The sequence below is a fragment of the Lathamus discolor genome, chromosome 9, assembly GCF_037157495.1.
Source record: "Lathamus discolor isolate bLatDis1 chromosome 9, bLatDis1.hap1, whole genome shotgun sequence".
Classification (NCBI taxonomy): domain Eukaryota; kingdom Metazoa; phylum Chordata; class Aves; order Psittaciformes; family Psittacidae; genus Lathamus; species Lathamus discolor.
Genome location: NC_088892.1, coordinates 7661150 through 7678475, shown reverse-complemented (window position 1 = coordinate 7678475; position 17326 = coordinate 7661150). Strand labels below are relative to the sequence as shown.

At 42.3% G+C, this 17326-nt stretch overlaps 1 long non-coding RNA gene across 3 annotated transcripts in view; it reads right to left on the bottom strand.

Moving 5' to 3' along the window:
• Window positions 1-10916: 10916 nt before the first annotated feature.
• LOC136019252 (uncharacterized) overlaps window positions 10917-17326 on the bottom strand; it is a 42991-nt gene continuing 36581 nt past the window's right edge. For 2 of the 3 annotated variants that reach the window (XR_010614791.1, XR_010614790.1), the window contains exon 5: window positions 12056-13965. This is a non-coding gene — a long non-coding RNA (uncharacterized LOC136019252). Of the gene's footprint in view, window positions 11715-12055; window positions 13966-17326 lie in introns of those variants that run through there. The other variant, XR_010614792.1, reaches the window with a different exon arrangement.

Sequence of the window (17326 nt, the reverse complement as noted above, 5' to 3'; positions counted from 1 at the left end):
TTACCCCACACTGTAAGGGCTGAGCACTGTGAGAGGACCTGGCTCCTCTGTGTAAAGGCTAAGGAAGACACACAGGTACAAGTGAGAAACATCACTTGAATCATTGGAGCCAGTTACCTCCATAACTACACGATGAATGTTCAGCAGAACCTCTGCTCCACACAACAAAAGGGACAAACACTTCTCAACACTCTACAGCAGCTTAAGCTTTTGTAACTCCAGAGCCAGAAACCATTACATGTGCTCTACACAGAAGCGCCTAGAAACTACTGCAAGTCAAATGACATGGCATTATGCAAGCATAAAGCTTCCCAATGTTAGGCAAGTACTGCTGCCCCTTCTGTCTCTGGGATGACCATCAGGATTCCTGCTGGGTACTCTTGACAATGACAGGATGGGAGACCCTGCTCTCACCCAGGGGAGCAATGAGCCCCGTAACACTGCCAGTGAGTGTTAGTTCCACCTGGGCAGGAACAGAGGTGACACTGCCAAGGGACTTGTGTCACAGCAATGCCTGTTCCAGAGTATTCCAATACTCTGGAACACTTTTGGTTTCCACTAAATTGATGCTGTGTGGAATTCTGTTTCTCCTGTTCCAGTCCAGGGTAAAAGGCCTCCTGTTCTCACACTGTTGCTTGCTTTCTGGTGCATTCTTCAGTAGTGCAGCAGGTGCCTGCTGAGCCCAGGACAGGGAACCCCATTCCTCAGAGATACTACGTAGTGCCATACACATGAAGAAAGCCTTGGCCCTTCCTCCTCCTCATTTGTGAAAGATGAGGAACAGAGAAGCTGGCAGCAGGTGGTACAGTGCCTGCCTAATTCCAGCAACAGCCATCTGCCCTCTGCTTGCAGCAAAAGGAGGGGGTGGACGTGGAGGTGACTCAGTTGAGAGCAGCAGTAGCTCAGCTGAAGCTGCATCCTGCTGAGCTTAGAACAGTCTGATTATGGTTTTATGTGAAAATACATGCTAAGGAGCTTGCTTTGGCAAGTATTTGTTGCAGATAACACCAGCCCTCAACCCTACTTATTGGTCTTTGCTGGCTATGCCTTTAAATGGTGTTTTCTCAAGCACTGCTCTAACTCTAGCCCTCACTATGGGCTTGGAAGATGTCATGACTCCTACCAGGTAACAAGCCTTCCTCTGACCAGATCTCCTCGCACACATTTCTTACTGCCCACCCTGCTACCGCAAAGCAATAATGTGACATTACCATGCTCCCTCCTCCCATAACATGGGGCTCCAATCCAGCACCTGATCCCAACAGCAGTCCAATGGGAGCTGCACCAAGAACCTCTAAGGAAGCTGAGACTTAACTTCATTCTTTTCTGAACTATCTAATTGTCAGGAGAGTGACTCTTCTATAAGCTGCATTTCCATTAGGCTGTTGGTAGCTTGGAGTAGACTACAGCTACCCTGACAAACCTAAGGATTTGTAAGCTCTGAGCTAAAAAGCGCTGCTTGCTATATACAGTGTTATAATATAGGACCTGCAAGAGCCTCTCTGCTTCTGTTAGTTTTTTTACAGTATCACCAGAAGGGAGCAAAAATAGCTCCCATCTCCTCTAAGATATAGCAAATGTGCAAGGAAAGCAATTCGGTTCTCTGACTGTTGAGCTCCTCTGATCACACAAAAGGGAAAGGTTTTTTTCCCAAAAGGGTGTTAGAGTTTGCTTAAGATGTTCATTATTGACACATGAAGATCAGTTCAAAGGAACGTGTCAGGTTTTTCTTTGCTAATATTTACAGCATGCCTCAAAGGGAAGAAAAAAAGGACAGAATAGAAAGAAAATACACCCTGAGCACACTTTGTATTAGCTGAAATAAGAAAGGAACATCTTGTATGAGTTCTCTCCCCCCTCTCCAAGCCTGTCTGTGAGCAGTTGCACTGTGCAGATGACTTTGGGCTACAGATACTAGAGAGAAAACAACAGTCACATCTTTTTTAAAAGCTCTCCTTGTCACATACTTGCTTATTCACGACAGCATTTGTGTTGGTATTGGAAAACCTATAGCTGTATAGGCTGAAAATAATCAAGTTATTCTATTAAACCTGTCGAGCTTTGCTCTACCTGGATTTCAATGTGACCACAAACAGAGATGCACGAGGGAGCCATTTCGTGAGCTGTGCACTCAGGTTGTGTTTCAAAGCTTTAAAACCTTTTCATTTGGCTTGAAAACCACCCAGTTACTGTTTGTGCAGAATCCTTCTCTCATCCCATCCATACACAACACTGTTTCGTGACTTCAGCATACAAAGCCATGGCCAATGCAGCATGTGAAGAAGCTCACACTGATTATTCTAGAATAAAAGATGCGACAGTAATTCCACATTCCAAGCTCAAAGCCCCTGTCACAAACCAGTGTTTGCTTAGACCTTCAATTGATGGAACTGGAAACAGCAAGAAGAAATACTCTAGTTCTACTGACATTACAAAACTACAACACACTCCCAACTTCCTCATTTTAAGACATCATGGCTTGATATATATATGCTGGGTTTATAATTAGCTTCAAAGAATTTAGAGCAGAGATTCAAAGAGTCACTGGGCTCAAAGACTCCCAGACCTCTTACAGTATTCTCCGGCCTGATGCCTGTGAATGGAGGCAAACAGAGTGTCTCCCTTATCTCTTCCTATTGTGTATTGACATTTTACAGAACAATTTATAAATAAAAGCCTCTCCCTTTGATGTGTCACTGGATCTTTGTGCTGACCTGCAGGTCTTTGTGCCTGGGTTTCTCTTCACTGATCCATGAGGCAATGCAGGATGTGCAAAACCAACAGATGGAGTCCTGTCCTATCTGTAATCTTCTTGGTTTAAAGGGAATCCTTAATTTGCCATCATTCCTTGTAAATCTACATCCCAAATAAGTCTGGTTCTTTCTCTTTCTGGTGACATCCCAATATCATTTTAATAAGCCTTCAGCAGGTCCTGTAAAACACTGAGACTCACTCAGGCTGCATCATCCGGCAGGAACAGACCTTCTGTACTGGGTGTAGGTCAGACCAGGCACTGCAGAGAGCCGAGATTCCCTGTTGTCTCATAGCAACAGGGCCATTTGCTGCAAAAGCAGCTCTGAGCACCAGCTGGAGCACTTTCTGCTACTGCTTATTTATTAGGCAAAATCAGATGCATTCACTGGACATGGAATATCACTTTGACATGTCCTGAAACCAAATTACATCCCCTATAGCTCACATGCTCATAAATCAGCAGCAGCTATGAACAGGAGGAAGATGCAACTCTTTACTTGTTTACAACAGTAATACTAGTAATCTAATTTGCAATACTCATGAGTCTTTCTTAAAACTACCTAAACCTACCAAAGCATCGTTACTGTTCCCTTCCCAACCATTTCTGGAGCAAGGGAGACTTCACCATGCTGGACTTGTGCTGAATTCTGTCTGGTTCTCTAGAAATAGAGATATTTCTATACCAGACCTTGTTTATGTGGTTTGTGGGGGTTCTTTTTCTATAGTGGATCAGTTAGGACAGGACAGGAAACATCTAAGCCCAGATTTTATAAAACAAGACTTTCTGGATGAGATAGAACGTCCTAATTGTAGTAAATGCTTAAAAATGTTTACATGCCAGATGAGGTTTGGGATTACAAAGGATAACCCAAATGGAGGCAGTCTGATAAGTACCATCATCCTCATCATAAACTCCTGAGAACCAAGGCTAATGATAAAAACTGTCATTACTGCAAGGCATGAAAACACCCAAATGTATGCCACTAATGATATAGCAAGATCCATATATCTGCACTGAGATCTATTTCTTGGCAGACTGCAACAGAAGAATGTTTCCAACTCAGTCTGCAGGTATGGCGTAAGCATAATGTTATCTACTGAGCGCCTCCACTTCCACACCCCTCCTCTGAGCAATGAGCAGAGCACTGGGTATTTGCATGGGAGCTGCCAGGTAGCTCATCCTGGCAGGTTTCTCACAGGCAGGACTAAAGATGTAATCTTTCTGGGTACCAGGATGCTCAGCAGCTTCATCTGTAAAGAACACACATCATTCAAGAGCTGCTTCTCAGGGTCTACGAATCTAAGAGGAATTGAGAAAAGGTTTGTCACTATAACGGGAAGATAGCACTATGAACAGTTTGAAGGAATGGCTCTTCTGAGGAAGAAGCTGCTATTTTTCCCTGTTGCTTTACTGAGCAAAACTGTGTTTCAGCAGATGGCTCATTAATTTTTTGTGCCATGACTGTAGTAGAAGGGAAAAAAATCCCCAAAACCAAAAAACAACCCACAGCACCAACGGGAATGAGATGCTTTTTTCAGTGTTTAGTCATGCACTGATGAGCAGACTTAATATCTAAACCTAGTTTACAAAAGAATTCTCCTCATGTTTACAAGCTGGTCTCTATGTAAATTGGCACTGTTTGCAGATAAGATATATCTTTAGACAGAAGACTGCAAACAGATTCCATCTAACATTTCCTGCTAGGATTTCTTTTCCTTAAAAGCCTTTAAAAGGGAAGGTTTGTGGTTTTGTCCTGTGCACCTACTGCTGAAATATGAAGTCCAAGTTTGGAAATCTCAGCAGCAATCTTTATTGCCATCCACTCCACGGCCTGCCCTTCCTGTTTTCCAAACCCAAAATGCTGGATTTATTTAGAAAATGGGATATCCTGTTGGAAGGCTTTGAGAAAAAAAGAACGAACATACTGAGCCTGAGACCTCAAGTACTCCTTCCTGTGCCTTCAGAGAGGTAAAGAAATAGTTCTGGTCAGAAAAGGAAATATAGCAGGAAAAAACATTTGGGAGTTACAGTCAGAGCAGTACTTGAGGAATAAATAGCATAGAAATAATTATGATTATATAAATGGTTATTTTTTGATGAAAGTTCCTACATACTGTGTATAAAGCCCCCTTACAACAGAGTAAACTTGAGTAAAGCACTTTACAGGAACACAGGGGCTCCGTCCGTGGACTAGACTTGTGTTGTTCTTTAGCAGGAGCAGAACAAAGGGTTCTCTCATTAAGTCAGTTAGGAAATCTTAAAGTCTTTGTCAGTCTGCTTATTGGGGCTCATCAGGACTCAGCTATCAGAAGTGATCTCCATTTTTCAGAATGAAAATTACATTACAACACTTTCCCAAGTTCCTGGGCAGATTTAGGAGTCCACAGATACTAAGTGCCAAGTAAACCCACGTAACACGGGGCAATCTCTGCATCCAAAACTTGAAGTCAGAAAGGGGACATGACATGACAGTTAGGAAGGGACACTCACATCACAAAGAAAAGATAAGAACTGTCATTGAAATAATCAACATTATTATAGAATTCTATGAACTGGAGCTTCTAATATTATATTTAATTAAATCAATGTGTTACAATTGCTAAGACTGCACCTTAATATCTCATTCTTTTTAAAAAGTTGCTGGAGTTGTATTAGTTTTGCAGCTTAAAGGTTCAAGAACACCCAGTACATCAGGCTGTGGGAGTTAAGGCTGTAAGACAGAACCCTTGATGTTAATGAAAGAGCTTTTTTAATTTTGCCAATTCAAAACCAAGACTTTTCAATCAGAGACATTTAAAACCAAAGACATTTAAACCAAGACATTTAAACCAGCTGAATTTTAGCACAAAGCTGGGATAATCATTATCCATTTGTCCTAATGTGCTTCTGAGCAACCACTTCGTGGAAGGGCTTAATGTAGGACTAGAAGAAATTCTCATCCCCATAGGAAAAAGACCCTGGAATTTCCCCATGAAATCTTTACAGTGACTGAAAACACACAGAGTGCTTGCAAAGGATGAGAACAGGATAACAGCAACACTGCCATTCTTTATTACCTGTACTCTGAGATACAAAGAAAATCACAAACTCCATGGTTATTTTGAAAGGAAAGAGAGCTTTGTAAGCATGACCCATGCTGCAGGGTCAATCTATCCAGGCCATGAGTCATAAACAAGCCCTAAGTGGCTCCTTAGTGCACTCTGACCAGCTGTGAAGATTCAGAGTACTGCTGCAAGAATGAGAATGACATTTTGACATATCATACACAGCTATTCTAGCTATAAAACACCAGTTTCCTGAGAAATGCCAAATAAGATCACTGGGGGATATTCACAGCTGGGTCCTGAGCAACTCCGAAGAGAACAAGCAAGACATGACTCAGAGGGAGATGGGGAATGTTCGAGCACCGAGTAAAGCTGAGAAATGGCTGAAAGTGAATGATACAGGAAAAACTACAGTCAATCAGTCCACAGAGCAGAGTCAGAACTGCTGGGGAGTTCCTGGTTCTGTTCCAGAGCCCCTGTGTGCCTACAGGCAAATCTGAGCCCCCCATTTTCCTGTATGAAAAATTAAGCTAACACATCATATTAGACTTACGATGTTTCACAGAATCACAGAATCACAGAATCCCAAGGGTTGGAAGGGACCTAAAAAGATCATCTAGTCCAACCCCCCTGCAAGAGCAGGGTAACCTACAGTACATCACACAGGAACTTGTCCAGGCGGGCCTTGAATATCTCCAGTGTAGGAGACTCCACAACCCCCCTGGGCAACCTGTTCCAGTGCTCTGTCACTCTTACAGTAAAGAAGTTCTTCCTGATGTTAACGTGGAACTTCCTATGCTCCAGTTTACACCCATTGCCCCTTGTCCTATCACTGGATATCACTGAAAAAAGCCTCGCTCCATCATCCTGACACCTACCCTTTACATATTTGTAAACATTGATGAGGTCACCCCTCAGTCTCCTCTTCTCCAAGCTAAAGAGACCCAGCTCCCTCAGCCTCTCCTCATAAGGGAGATGTTCCACTCCCTTAATCATCTTTGTGGCTCTGCGCTGGACTCCTTCAAGCAATTCCCTGTCCTTCTTGAATTGAGGGGCCCAGAACTGGACACAATATTCCAGATGCGGCCTCACCAAGGCTGAGTAGAGGGGGAGGAGAACCTCTCTTGACCTACTAACCACTCCCTTTCTAATGCACCCTAAGATGCCATTTGCCTTCTTGGCCACAAGAGCACATTGCTGGCTCATGGTCATCCTCCTATCCACCAGGACCCCCAGGTCCCTTTCCCCTTCACTACTTTCCAGCAGGTCAACCCCCAACCTGTACTGGTACATGGGGTTGTTCTTCCCCAGATGCAAGACTCTACACTTGCCCTTGTTAAATTTCATCAAGTTTCTCCCCGCCCAACTCTCCAGCCTGTCCAGGTCTCGCTGAATGGCAGCACAGTCCTCTGGTATGTCAGCCACTCCTCCCAGTTTTGTGTCATCAGCAAATTTGCTGAGGGTGCACTCAGTTCCCTCATCCAGGTCATTGATGAAAATATTAAACAGCACCGGTCCCAGCACCGACCCCTGAGGAACTCCACTAGTCACAGACCTCCAGCTAGATTCTGCGCCATTGACCACAACTCTCTGCCTTCTTCCTTTCAACCAGTTCTCGATCCACCTCACTACTTGATCGTCAAGCCCACACTTCCTTAGCTTATCTATGAGGATGCTGTGGGAGACAGTATCAAATGCCTTACTGAAATCAAGAAAAACTACATCTACCGCTCTACCATCATCCCTCCACCTAGTCACTTCCTCATAGAAGGCTATAAGGTTGGTCATACATGACTTCCCCCTCATAAAACCATGTTGGCTGTTCTTAATGACCCCCTCATCCTTGATATGCCTAGTGATGGAGTCAAGAATAAGTTGTTCCATCACCTTTCCAGGGATGGAGGTAAGGCTGACCGGTCTATAATTACCCGGGTCCTCCTTCTTGCCCTTCTTATAGATTGGTGTGACCTTTGCCATCCGCCAATCCTCAGGCACCTCGCTGGCACAATAATCCTGTTTACCCTGCATTTGAGAGATTGGCTCTGTATGACTGATGGCCATGGAGAAACACCTGCTGTAGTAACCTCAAGCACTGCTTAGTCACCCAGTACCCTCTGATCTCCTGCCACACTGGCAATAGCCCTCTTGTGCTGCTTTCCAAACTGAAAGGCATCTCTGCCTTACCCAGCACAGGACCTTGCCTGGCCGTAGTTGTGATGTTTCATTTTAAAGCCTTTTGGAGTAGGGAAGAGTTACTTCAGACAAACCAGAAAAGAAAGAACCTACTACAGAGTTATTTTATACTGCCTCATTAATACATGAGCAGCATCTTCCAAACCCTAAGCTCAGGTGTCAGTTAACAGCTACAGACTGAAATAAGAGAATAAACTGATGCAATTTTCACCTTCATTTAGAATTTCTCTATGTGAATTGTGCCAGCTGAGACTCTCATCAACTTTCAAGTTCAGGCCAGTGAACCAGACAAATGCTGCCTCCATCTCCAGAGCTCTGCCTTTCAGTGCTGAAAGACCTGAACAGGCCCAGAGGAAGATACGTAACACTTTAGATTTGCTTCTGATTTGACTGCCTGTACCTTTTGGAGGCACCACTTGTGCAACCCAAGGAGTAATTAAAGATATTCTTTTCTTTAGTTATTTTGCCAGAATCCAGACACTAGAACTGAGTGTATGTCCCTCTTAAAAAGGTTTATTTGCAAAAATAAGTCAGGATACAAAGGAAGAGTCCTGACATGGCTTTTGTTCCCCCCCCTCCCAGTTCTGACATTGCCACTGAGTTCGGCATCAGTTTCTCTGCTTCAACACATCATGCACACAAGGTCATATGCTCAGTGATGATTTAAGAAGCATAAAGAAGAAATGGCATCATGTGTCAGCCACTGGATCGTGCTTTAAGAGATACATGCTAGTTGTACTTAAAAGTTCCTGCTGTGCTGTTGACTTCTTGCCAGATGAATACTCTGCCTCATTTCCCAATCTACAGAAAGCATTATTTTAGTACCTACACCTAGTATTATGAGGCTAACCTACTTAATGGTTGTGAGATGATCCTGTGTTCCACTAGTGGTGGCTCTGTAAATAACTAGATATTCAGGAAAGGTGTATGGAGGGCATTAAGCTCAGCAAACATGCAAACACACATTGTTAACCATGACTATTCTCAAAGTGTCCTTACTCCATATAGTTATGCCAAGTGATGTATAAACAGTTGACAGAAGTATCTGTGCAGATAATCATCTGCCCCCAAACTATCTCACGCTCAGCTTAGCAGCCACAGAAGTTGCAGTATTAACAGATTAGACTTGAGCAAGAATACTTATCTGGCTGCTAGAAATATAAAGATAGAAAAGAGCTGCAAATACTTTGATCTTCATGAGTATTGGGCTCTGTAAATTGTACAAAATATTATTATACAGCTGTAATAGTAGAAACAAGGGCTATTGTGCAAAGCAAATGCAAGATGGATTTATTCATATATACTGTCTTTCCAATAATCAGAACTCAGATAGCTCAGAGAACACTTCAGTAAACCACACACTGCACAGCTCTGGAAAACCACCTTGACAATGTGAACCTTGAAGCACAAGGACTGAGAATCTTTAAAGATTATGGTTCCTCTGACTCACATCACAATTGCCACATCTTTATCCAAACCCTTCTCAGGTCTTTGTTCTGAATAGTATCTTGCAGCAGTGACTTGCGCATGCCATTGGTCCTTGTATAGAAACCAGAGCCACTCTCACCTGGCACCTTCTGAAGAAAGGCAGAGGAGCATTAAAGCATTCTCCCTTTTAGAAATCATTTGCCACCGTATCTGCTTGTAACTTAGGTACAGATCTGAGTAGCAGCCTCCCTGCTACAGATTCTCTACCACATTCAGGCTACAATCAGGTCACACTGGGGGCAATGCCAGGCATGGCAGCTTCCCAAGTCAACACATTCAGTGCCCACACATTTCTGGTTTTAAACCCATCACTACACCCACCACATGAGAGACTTCAGAGCTTCCTTCAGGATGGAAGTTTTGCCTTTAACACCAAACTCGAGCGTTTCCAGCTCCTGAGTTTATACTGGGATTTGCAGAAACACACTCAGCAAACCAGTGCAAGTGAACCAAAAGTGTTTGATTTATTTTTAAATCAGCTCATCTGGTTCATAATGAATTTTTAACGCTGCCAATTGCAAGCCTACTACTTAGAGTAGCTTTGCTCAAAAGGGCACAGTCAACATAAATAGCTTACAGGCTCTTTTTGAGTTTACTGAATAATTTTGAGCCCTATAAACCACTCAGCCATATGCAAGCTTAATACCCAAAACCACTCACATGTCTCAGCTGCTGAGCGTGTACTTGTGTCCTTAAAAAGAGCCATTGGAAAAACACAACTCAGGTCAGTTCTCTCAGCGACTTGAGCTTCTCTGAGTTCATAACTCAGGCTGAAGAACAGCATTTTGGCATTGTACCCCTGAACAGTTCAAGATTCATTGTACTGCCATAACTTAAATACTGTGCCAACAGCAAAACTGAACCCGGTGATCTGAGCTGAAAACTGAATGCAGGTATCCTCAGCTGCTGGTTGGATTTTTATCACTTCTGTTCTCACCAAATAGCTGTACACTCAAACATTTAGGATAAAAAACAGGAGCAACAGCAGTGAGTAGTGCATTTACTGGCAATAAATTGACATGTAGTGACCATAGCCCACATCAGTCAACATGACTCCATCATGGACAGGTATGTTTAAAGCCCCATCCAATCCCCACATGGTTTCCATTTGGTCAGTGAACATCATGCAGCTTTACTGAGGATCTTCTCCTTCTTTGGTCTTGCCTATATTCCACCCTGAAAAGGTTACAGCTCACCTCCAAGCAAACAGAGGAAGAACTCCTGTATTCCCATGTTTACTAGCAGTAGGGAAATACAACGGTATTTCAATTTGGTTGTACCTGGCAAATCAAAATAAAACTTGTTCTTTTAAACAACGCTATCACATTTAATTTCCATGGAGAGACAAGGTTAGTCAGGTTGTTGGTGGGGGGTATGGGACAGTGGAGGAGGCTGAATGCAGGTGTTTGGAGAGGGAATAATATCTAGCTAATTACAGCGAGTTGGGGGTGGGGATTTAATCAATGTTAGTATTAAAGGAGCTGTGAAAGTTGCTGCAGGCAGCACTACGTTGAGCCTTTTTTAGCTTGGTCAATTACTGACTACAAATCTGAATCGCAGTTAATAGGAGTCTTCAGTCAGCCGCGGAGGCTTTGTCTGTGCTGTGTATTGAAAGTGCCACCTAGTGGGAAATACCTCTTGAACGAGAGGCTATTTCTGTGACCATTCAGAAGTGACTGTACAGTTATGTGAAATGGAGCTGTGGAGCAGTCACCTGAGCGTTTCCAGGGATATTTTCTGTACTACAGGAAGATAAAAACCCAAAACAAGAGACAAAATTTCACTAGGCAAGATTTACAGCTTCTTTTAGTTTTGCCATGTATTAAAAAATAACTCAGTTTTATTCTAAATTCGGAAGACCTGCAGACATGTGCATTTCCAGCAGCAGAAGAGTGTTAAACATATATATCTAGAGAGACACAAACCCAGAGTACTGGAACATCAGATCACATTCTATGTAGCTCAGCTGGCCACCCAGTTCGCACTCATCACACAGCCTAGGAGAGGTTTGCAGGAACCAAGACCTGTTATGCATTAGGTCTGCTGCTGCATCAGGTATGACCTGACCAAAGTAGGCTTCTTGGCTATGGGTCAAGTTTTCCCTTCTATTCCTGGGGGCAGCCAAGCTTACTGAGCTGTGGTTTCTTCCTATGTTTGGTAGTGAATTATCAGGTTCTGCTGCAGGAGTTCCACCTCTTTCAATCGCACTGCGCCAGTGGCATGACTCACACAGCCTAAGGAGATCCAGCACAGTGCAAGGTGTTAACGATTCAAAGCACAGAGCATCCTGAAAACAACTGGTAGGAAAAGAGATGCTCTTCTTCAGAACTATGAGAACTATGTTCTTCTGAGGCAGCCATTTACTTTAGCCATACTAAAGGCTAAAGATAAATATATCAGCATATCTTGGCTACCTCATTTCACAAATGATGAAAGAAAGAATTCATATTTTGCACTCCTCATGCAGGATCTCTTCTGTGGCATCTATTAAATTCCATCCCTATCACATGAGGTTATGAGTGTTACTTCTATTTTACAGATTAATATGGAACACACGTTATCCGTCTAGCCTGAGGTAAGTGAACAAAACAGTGGTACGGAGAATCATCTCTCTCAAGTGTTCGTTCTTCATTTTATTATCTATTCAGAGAAGTGAGTTGTGCCCTTACACGACAGAGAGCTAAGCAGCGCCATCCTGCAGTTAGCACAGAGCTATTAACAAAGAAACACAGCTACTCCTTAAAGAATACAAGACTAAAATACCACAACTCTACTCATCCTTCCTCACTGTCATCACCATACCAGCAGTGTGACTGGAGTACATGAGGGGCAGTGGATCAGTGACAGACCAGCCCTGTGCACTCAGTCACCCACCCCTACGTGGCAGCTTGATAGTGTGACTCTTATCGCAGCACATTTTAGACCTTTGAGCACTCTGTTAAACACAGAATTCCTTGCAAAGTTCACTTTAAGGCATCTGGCATATTCCATAACAGAGTTACTTCAGGTTTCAAAAAAGAAATGTTATAGTTAATTAAAGAGCAAAAATCCCTGCAACATAACCAAAACGCTAAGCCAGAACCCTTCACCAGCACGGGTATACATACAAGATGCGACTCACGTCACCTCAGGTACTCCTGCTCCGTATGGAACTGCCCTAAAGCTTTGAAATCTGAATAAGGTCATTCACAGTCACTGAAAGATGTATTTGAAACATCTCCTTGCCATTCAGCCTGCTGACCACTAGCTGTCCCCATTGCTTCACAGGAGTAAAGGACCAGGGCTGGAACAGGGACAAACAAGCCTCCAAAAACGAGTGCTCCTCCTCTTAGGGGACAAAAAGCAATGAAAGCTCAGAAAAATTAAAAGGAGCTACTACAGTTCTGTAAGGCTGTAGGTAAGGAAACGGATGTGTAGGAGAAGGTCTATATTCCGAGACAGATCAACATGGAATGTGCTTAGGATGCAATCTTAGCAAATCTATGGCTCTATGCCATGGCAAAGGAAAGCCCTGGAGATTCATGGAGCTGAACAGGAATAATCAAAGCGGACTAGAGCATTCCAATGTTCCTGCCTAATCCCTGACCACAGCCGCACATCATCATCTGCACTGTCTAAGATAATGCCACCTTAGGAGATGTTTTCCCAACCAGTATACGGTGGGTGCTACTTCCTAACCTCTGAATATAGAAACTATTCAAATTTAGAACTAGAAACATGTATCCCAGAGATGCCACAGGGGGAAGGTGCTTTATGCTTATTTCAAACCCATGAAGTTCTTTCCTCTCTTGAGAATTCAGGACAGTTTCTCATTTCTATTCACCTTTTGGCATCTCAATATGAGCCCAGAACACAGAATTGTCACTGTATTTGTTAGATCTACAAGATCTTGGATTTGGTCTCTTCACAAACCAACCTGGAGAAATCTCATTTCATATTGATAATGCGTGGGATTTATCATCACATAATAGAAGTTATTGAGAAGGCAGAATAATATTTTACAAGGTCATTAATTCCACCTTAACTGCTTTTGTAGCCCTAATGATGCTACTCACAAAAGAATGATGGAAGACATATGAAAATATATGCTTGAGTGTTTGAATTTGGATGCTATTTATTGCTTTTTATTCAGCCTTTGTTAAATCAGACCCATTATCTGCTCTGTAATATTTGCTCATAAAAATCAAAGACAAGGCAATGTCATTTCTAATGTGCCAGGCTTGAAGCAGATCGGTCCAGCCAGTGAAGCTGCTAATACATCATCCAAGGGCTGTTGTCACTCAAGTCAGCCATTCAGACCATCACCTATCCTTTTCATTGCTACATTATAGAAGCAAAGATGAGAAGGGTAGGAAAGCTTGACATTACTATATCCTTCAAAATACAGTTACAGGAAAACATACTCAGGAAAGAGAGACAGGCTCCAGCTTTTACTCCAGGCTTCTGCTCAGGTGGAAACTCTCTCCTGCCCAGCCACCATCACTCCTGCATGTAAAAGCATAATGCACAAAACCAAAATGTTTGTAAAGAGCTTTATTCAGAACCACAAAATGCAATTCAGAGTTCTCAGTGCAGGATCATTGGTAAAATAATACAAGAAGTAAAATGAGCTTTTAAATTTCACCAAGTTGGAGAGGAAGAGTTTAGAATTCAAACTATATTGACAATTTCCTTTAAAATGGGCTACAATCCTGAACCAAAACTCCTTTCAGTTTTAGTTCCAAATTCTGAACTTTGCTGTATGTGGTATCAAGGTACCTGGAAGTCTTGGGTATCCAGTGTGCCACCAGCTACCTGCTGAAGGCCTGCGTGAAGGAACTAAGTTTTTCACCTGTGAATGTGCCATATTACTGCACTGACTTTAAGATCTATTCACCAGAAGTAGCAGCACCAAATACTGCACACCTATAGTACTGCACACAAACACTTTACAGATACAACAAATGACTGAAGAAGCTTCTAAACTGTTTTCTCAGAAGCTTTGACTGAGGAATGGCACATTTATAAAGGGCTGGGTATACCTATAGACTGCTCTTTCCAAGATGACACCTCTTACTAATACATATTCGTGCTATAAAGTATGAAAAGCAACTCAAGTCCAAATCCCTTTATACTTTGTGTTAGAGAACCTATGAAAAGATTTAGTTTAAATGAATTATATCAGCATGTGATTGTTCACATACCCCAGCAGTTAGAAAACTTCTACATCTAAAGACTGTGGTTCAACAATGATATAAATTAAAAACCCTTGGACTAACTGAAAGCAAATTACTTGCTGAAATCAGCCCAATGCATGGTACTTGAGAATCCCATGGAAGCAGTTTCCTGCCCTGAGGTCACAGCATGTGGCCAGAGGAGTAAAGTATTGCCAGTTTAACAAACATATATTGTAAAGGTCTTTCTTTTAGCAGTACGAAACAAGGAAAACAGTCTTCTTCCATGCCAATACATACACATATCGAGTGAAAGCATCAAAAGGTCATAACTACTATTTTTTTCTAATAATCCTGAATAAACTATTTTACTACTTTCAGTAGCTTCAGGAACCAAATTATACCACTGTGAAAAACTAATCAGTGTTTCCCATGTAACAATGCTGTGGTAACACAGAGAATGAACACATGGCTATGGCCTGGTCTACCCAACATTCCTGAACACTGGAGAAATGTGGATCAGGATCCAGGCTATGCCACCAGACCCAGTCTGTCTGCAGTGCTTGTGCTGGGGGTGGATTAGGCAGCAGGAAAAGTTTAGTTCAATGCAGGTGATTAGACTATTTTCCAGGCAGCTGGAGGGCTACAACTACTGTCACCATAAAGAAGCAAACGCTGCTTCTTCTTCTGGCTGATTTATTGGTACACCTGCATTCAGGGGAGGTATACAAATGCTTAAAAGGGCAAGTTCCCAACAGTTTTGAAGAGGAAGAAAGGAAATAGAAATCAAGTTACAACAAAAAGCTGTAAAGAATCTAACTATTGCAACAGTCTGAAGTTGAGAGCTAGCAAGCAACCACATTACTCTGAATGATTGAGAAAGGGAGTGAAACACTCCAGTTTAAAAGCAAAAGAAGTATCTATGGATTATGTGATATTTAAATCCCATTTATTTGGTTAGCTACAGACACAGGCTGCGTACAGACAGCTAATTTGGAATTAGACCAATATGATTTATTTTCTGATCTAGAAGAATGAAGTTGAATTAAGCTGTTCAGATACATGATGCGCTGATTAATGACTCCCCCAGATTGGAAGGGTCTGTTCCAGTAGCTATGCTAGTCACTGTGAATGGCCAGCTGGCACAGATGTGTAAACTGCAACTGAATAAGCTCACATATGCAAGAAGGAACAGTTTCTGCCAACTTCCCCCACCTAGTGCTTTCTAAAATACCTTTCAACAATGCTGCTGGCAAAACATCATTCCCAAAAGTTCACAAGAAGAAGTGAAAGAGCACAAATTTTACCCAGTAGGAAAAGCTTAAAACACTCAAAGGAGGCACCCTGTGCTGCTCCACTTAGCCTTGAAATGAACAGGCAGAAAAGGGGTTTCCACAACCACAGTCACAACCCATCTTGTGAGCACAGCCAAAGCATTCTCTCACAAAAGGTGTTGTCAGGTGTGAGAAGTGATTTTTTCCTCCTGAGAACCAGGAGGAACCTGTAAGTTTAAATGGTGCTAAAGTGCAAAAGACTCTGAAAGACAAAATACGCCTCTGAACAAAGAAAAACCTCATTATACTTTGCACCTGTTTAAGAAAAAAACCCTTGTAACAAATTGGTTCATTAATAAAGGTGCAATTAAGTATCACATCATTAAAGGAACAGGAATGAAAACAGGAAAATCTCATTAAGAGACAATGCTGAGGGATCTACCTCTTGAAAAAAACGAAATCAACACTTTCTCTCCTGGCTCCTGCTTATAAATAATCTCACAGCAATTTGTTCCTTACAAACATGGGGTTGCTCCCGAAAGGGAGGAAACGGCTTGTTTTGAGCTAAAAAGCTAGGATGTGTTCCCATATTTCTAGGAAAAGGTGCTACTTATTGTGAACAGGCACAGCAATGAGAACAGAACAACCTTTAGGGAAAACTACCGCTCATTTCAATATCACAAACAAGACACAAGACACGGAGAAAGTGACAAATTCTGCATTCTCCCAATAACAGATTCTCTTTCTGTTAACATTGGAAGGTCGAGCAGAGACACTTCAATCACTGTGGCAAGCAGCCAGCTCATGAATAGGCTTGCTAACATCAACAAGACTATTCCTATGAACAAATGCTCAAAATGACTATGAGACTTCTTGTATATCCTTTGTAATGTTAAAATCAGCAGGATTACTGTGGTTTCCGAGTGCTCTCCCACACGGACTGAGCTGAAGAAGAGTGCTCATGTGAGAAACTATGTGAGAGCTGCAGTTAAAGACTGAACTGGTCCTTACTTTTCCAGTTTAAAATAATACAGCACCTTGTAAAAAAAAGAACTACCAGCCCAGCAGATACCAGGCTTTAACTCACTATAACCTAGGGCCTGAAGTTACGTTCTGACATGTATTCCTCAGGAAAAAATACTACTTCTTCTGTCTGAATAGTTACTGGTTAACTACACACATGACTCTGCTTGAAGACCATGAGATTTCAAACTACATTCAAAAGTATAGAACCAGGATGGTGATACATAAAGGATCTGTGAGAAAGGAAGCACTAGACCTAGCAGCAAGGTGGGGTTGCCTGCATGGTCAGCCCTTCATTTGAATGCAAATGTAATTTTGGGGCAGGCAGTTATCTGTGACATCAGGCAGGACCTTAGTAAACTGTTACCACCAGCACCTGGTAAAACCATTGTTAAT